Source organism: Sarcophilus harrisii, chromosome 5 (assembly GCF_902635505.1).
Source record: "Sarcophilus harrisii chromosome 5, mSarHar1.11, whole genome shotgun sequence".
Classification (NCBI taxonomy): domain Eukaryota; kingdom Metazoa; phylum Chordata; class Mammalia; order Dasyuromorphia; family Dasyuridae; genus Sarcophilus; species Sarcophilus harrisii.
The window spans coordinates 170,442,770-170,448,925 of NC_045430.1; positions in this window are offsets into that span (position 1 = coordinate 170,442,770).

A 6,156-nucleotide genomic window follows, 5' to 3' on the forward strand; every position below is an offset into this window, starting at 1 on the left:
TTTAAAAAAGATTTTAATTGTACCAAAATTGAAATGAACAAATGTACAACCAATAAAGATGAAATCAAAGCAATTATTAGTGTAATTTGCCCCACGTTATACTGATACTGACAATTTAAATGAAAGGAATAAATGTTTATTAAAACATAAATTGCCGAGATTCACAAAAGAAGAAATGGGGTTCATGAATAGCCCTATCAAAAAAACTGAAAATGAAAAAGACACACATTTGCAAGTGAATTCTACCAAATGTTTAAAAAATAAATCAATTCCAATACAATATAAACCCTATAGCAAAATATGAAAAGAAGGAACCCTAACAAGTTTCTTTTATTAAGTCAATATGAAGTTGTGATAACTAAACCAGGAAGAGGAAAAACAAAGAAAGAAACCATAGACCAATTCCAATTTCCCTAAAATTGTAAATAAAATACTAGAGATGGGATTACAGCAGTATATCGCAAAGATCATATACTGGGACTAGGTGACATTTATATCAGAAATGAAAGGCTCAATTAGTTTTAGGAAAACTATCAACAAAACTGATCATATCAATAATAAAAACAAAAATATCATGTGAATATATTAGTAGATGCCAAAAAACCTTTTGACAAAATATCACACTCATTGCTATTAAAAGCACTAGAAATCATAGGAATAAGTAGAACTTTCTTCAAATGATAAGTGGTATCTATTTAAAACCAAGAGCAAACATGTGCAATAGGTATAAACTAGAATCTTTCCCAGTAATATTAGAATGAAGCATAACTAGCCATTATAATTACTATTATTTAATATTTATATTATAAATGACAATTATAGCAATAAAAAAAGGAAAATAAATAGAAGGAATAAGAAAAGACAATGAAGAAACAAAGGATCATTCTTTGCAGACAATATAATATTTTATATTTAAAGTAAAAAAATTATATTTAAAGTTAAAAAATATGTATATTTAAAGAATCCTAGAACTAAAAAATTAGTTGAAATATTTAATAACTTTACTACAGATATAGGACATAAGATAAACACATATAAATCATCAGCATCTCTGTATGTTATCCAAAAAATCCAAAAGCAAGAGATAAAAAGAAAAATTCCATTTAAAATAATTGCAGACTGTATGAAATACTTGGAAAATACTAATCATACACCAATGAATTATTTTATAGAGCTAGGAAAAAATGAATAACATGATTCACCTGGAGGAATGAAAGCTCAAAAATATCAAAAGAAGCAATAAAAAAGTAAAAGGAAGGTGGTCTAGCAGTACCAGGTTCTAAACTATGTTACAAAGTAATAATCATCAAAAAATATTATACTAATTAAGAAATAGAGTGATTGAAAAAAGTAGAGTGATGGATCACTAGAACAGCTTAAGTACATATTATATAGTAGCAAATGACCATAGTAATCTAGGGTTTGATAAAGCAAAAGATCTTTAGGGGCAAGAACTTACTATTTGAAAAAATTGTTGGAAAAACCAGAATGCAGTTTAACAGAAACCAGTTATGGACTAATATCTCATAGTATATAGAAAATTTAGGTCAAATGGGTGATACAACCAAATTAGGAGATCTTAGAAAATTTTACCTGTCAGATTTATGGATAAAGGAAGAATTTGTGAATAAAAATGAAATGGAGATTACCACAGGAAGTAAAATGGATACTTTGAGTATATGATATTAAAATATATTTGAACTTGCTAACACACATGCACGTGTTCGCGCGCGCATACACACACACACACACACACACACACACACACACTGTGGCCAAAATTAGAAGAAAAGGAGTCAATTGAGGGAAAGAATTTATAGCAAGTTTCTCAAATTAAAGTTTCATTTAGCAAGTATATATGGAACTGAGCCAAATTTATAAAAATAAAATCCATACCCCATTTGTTAAATGTTCAAAGGACATGAGTAAGCAGCTTTCAGAAGAAGAAATCAAAGCTTCCAATAGTCATATAAAAGAGTGCTCCAAATCACTATTGATTAAAAAATGCAAACAACTCTTAGGTACCATCTTAAACTTCTCAGATGGACTAACATAACAGAGAAGGAAAATGACAAATCCTAGCAAAAATATGGGGAAATGGGGACATTAATATGCTGTTGGTGAAATTGTGCCCTGGTCTAGCCATCATGGAGAACAATTTGGAATTATGCCAAAAGAACTATAAAATTTTATCTCAAAAGAATCAAAGAAAAAATTTTAAAAGGACCTATAAATACAAATATTAATAGCAGCTCTTTTGTGGTGGTAAAGAATTGGACATTGAAAGGATGCCCACTAGTTGGGGGATGGCTGAATAAGTTGTGGTATATTATTATTATGGAATGTTGCATTAGTATAAGAAATGATGAGAGGGTTGATCTCATAACAATTTGCATTGACTTATATAAATTAATTCAAAGTGAAGTGAGCAGAACCAAGAGAACACTGTAATGGTAACATCAATGTTGTAGCAATGAACAACGGTGAAAGACTTAGCTATTCTAATCAATATGATTTAAGATAATTCCAAAGGAATCATAAAGAAATATGCTATTTCCAGAGAGCAAAATTGATGAACTCTGAATGTAGGTTAAGCATTCTTTCTTTCTTTCTCTCTTTTTTATCACGTGGATAATATGAAAATATGTTTTGTATCACTTCGCATATGTAAATTTGTATGATATTTCTTGCCTTCTCAAAGGGTTGTGGAGGGAAGAGACAAAGAGAGTTAAAAATTCAAAAATTTTAAATGAATTTCAAAACAAGTATAATTAGTATTTTTTAAACACAGCTTGAATGACTGTTATGTGTATAAGGGATTTGATTTTCTACTTTGATCCATCAGATGAACTGCCAGAGAGGCAATGGGTGGAAGTTGCAGTGAAGTAAATTTTGATTAACTAACATTTCCTAAAAATTAGAGCCCACTGAAAGTAGAATTTGCTGATTCTAAAGTTAGTGAATATTTACTAGGAGTTTTTGTGTTCTCATGGGATTATTAGATATCAGTATGTTTCAGAGGGGATTACCATTTAGACAAGGTTTGAGTAGATGGTCTCTGAGATCTCAGTTAAAAAACTGAGGGGCTTAGATTCTGCGATTTTGGTTCTGTTCTTCTGGGAATCATTTGACATGCTTATCTCTTTTTCCTCTGTAAGATGTCCTCTCTTTTGGTGACATCTATGCCTCTTCCTCCCCATTTTTCACACCATGAGAAGCTATTTTTTCCTCATTGGATCCAGTTCATGAACAATTTTATTGGTAGGTAGTTCTTCTTTCCTTCTTTATTGTCATATTATTTAAATTCTAATACATATTAAAATTCTCCTCAAAATCTTCAGGTTTTTTTTCTTTTCCTTCTCCCTTTTAAAGTTGTCTTTTGTGATCAATCCATTAGACAGTGCCTTATTTGAACTGCCACATGATTTGAGGTAGTTATATATGAATTTGTACCTCCAGAAATGATGTTAGGTGATGTGGCAATATTGTATTTATTGAATACTAGTATTATAGGAAAACTTCAAGAACCACCTTCATTTTGGGAGACTGTTTCTAAATAGGAGAAAGATTTGTTTTTAAATATATTTTTGTTTACATGTTAAGTTTATAATTTTATTCAAAGAATAGCCATTTGTAAATCATAATGTTCACATTAAAAATTTTAACATGTTTTTCTTACTTCTTCATGTTTCTTTCTTTCTTCGTTTTTTTTACAGTTCCTGAGGTAATAGCTAGTTCATTGAATGTGTAACATCTTTAGGCAGAAGAAACTGGTCAAAATAGGGGCTGCTATCCAACTACCACCAGTGTGTACCAAAGGCAACTTTCCTAAAGAACCAATATTGAATTTAACAAACAAACAAAAAACTATTCATGATTTTAGCTATATATACCTGGGCCAACCAGTGCTCCCAAAGTTTCGAAGTCAAAATACAAGTGAGACTTTGCTGATAAATTGCATGAGAAACTGAGTTCTCTCTCTGTCTCTCTCTCTGACTCTGTGTGTATCTCTCTTTGTCTCTCTGTCTCTCTCACTGTCTTTGTCTCTTTATCGCCATCTCTGTCTTTCTCTCTGTGTCTTTCTCTGTCTCTGTCTTTCTCTATTCATATATATATATATATATATATATATATATATATATATATATACAGCCAGTGTAACTGATGTAAATTGTATTGCTCCCAAAGATCTGTCCTCTCACTCTCTAATGGATGCTGGTGCTTGTGTTCTTGTTAGTGGTTTCCATTAGATCAGGGATTCTTACCTGGAAGTACCTGAGAAGGCATATCTCAGCATGCGCATTCCCTATACTCATTATCCATCCAGGACGTGACCAACAATTATTGTACTCTTCAGTAAACCCTGGTGGAATATGCAGTACACTGGACTTTCCTTTTGCCTTTTAGTGGTATGGTATAGTGTTAATATTTAGCATATAATGCCCCATATTAGAGAATGTGAAGGAGAGATTGATCACTTCTCTGATCTTTGGTATTAGGCCTTGCTTATAAATAAAGAATCAAGTGAATTTAATATAGATGCATTATTTGATATAGTGGAAGGAAGGCTGAGTTTGAAATCAGAAAGAATTATGCTCTGCTACCTTCCTTCCTGTGTGACCTAGAATAAAACATTTTAACTATATAGGTCTCAGTTTCCTCATCTATAAAATGAGGAGTTTGGATTAAAAGACTTCTAAAAGCCTAAAATTGTGCCATGAATGTTCAATAGAAGGTCAAATACTGAACCTAAAACTTATATACTTTGAACAAATAATGAAAATATGAGTCTCATTGGAAAACACCTTGATTTTGGCCAAGATTGAAGGTAAAGGAAAGGGAGATGATAGAGAATGAAATGGATAAATAGTGTCATGGAAATAATGTGAGTTTGGACAGACTTTGGGAGTAAGTAGAGGATAGAAGGCCCTCCTGTGAGTTGGTCCATGGGGTCATAAAATACTAGACATGATTGAATTACTGATCACAACAAACTACCTTCCAAGCTCTGGATCTATACTCCTATAAATCAGCATCCTGTTCTTTTAAATTCTCCATTGAGTTCCTCTAATCAGAGCCATAAACGCCCCACCGATAACTTTTAAAATGCGTATTGAAATTAAGTTCATTTCTATGGTGGCTAAAAAATCAACTACTTAGACCTTAAAGCCACTGAAAAATGAAGAATGCACTGTGGGAAGAGAAAGAATCTTATCTTTGCTTACAGAAGAAGGGAAAGAAAATTGTCAAAAGTATTAGATCAGAGAACAGCATCTTGTGAGGTTTTCTACATTATTTTTGCTGTTTACAGCATGTGAAATAAAGATAATCATGTTGTCACCTCCATCTAAAGCGTAGTGGTGGGATTAATAAGACAACACTGAAAGTCTTGGATGCAGGGAACTAAGTACAAAGTACTTCTCTGTGGAGAATTATTGAAAAGGGTATTCCGTAAAATGAAGGCTAATTAAAATAGGCATGCTGTTTATAAGTGAAAGGAAGATCAGACATTTTTGCTGTGATGGCAGGAATGCAGGGCAAAGATCATCAACTCCACTTATCAGCCTCCTTACTGGCTGTCAAATGTTAAAGGTAATTTAAGTAGTTAAGGTTCTAGCTGCCAGGGACAAGGCAGGAGTTGAAAGGTTAAATATATGTATTTATTTCCTACCTCAGAAAGATTGAGTGGAAGTTACAGACCATATTAGGGTGAGAGACATCAAAGGAAGAAAGATAAAACCTATACTCTGTGTTTGGGAAGAGAATTTATTTACCCTGACTCAGTTAGGAATGGTCAGTCAATTGGTCAGCCAATAAATATTTCTTAAATGCCTACTTGCATCAGAGATGCAAAAAGAAGTAAAACAGTCCTTATTCTCAGGTGGTTCACAATCAAATGAGGAGACAACAAGCAAACAAGTATGTTTGTTTGTCATATACAGGACAAATAAATAATTGAAATAATTAAAAGAGAGAAGACATTAGAATTAAGTGGGATTTAGGAAAGACTTTCTAGAAAAGACTGAAGTAATTACTAGAAACTTAAGTGAGGGAAAAATAAATAACCAAGGTTATGAAAGCCATAAAAACAATGGGTTTATGTGTCGATACTTTTTACTTCTGACAAAAGATTACAAAATGTCTTGACTAGCTTTT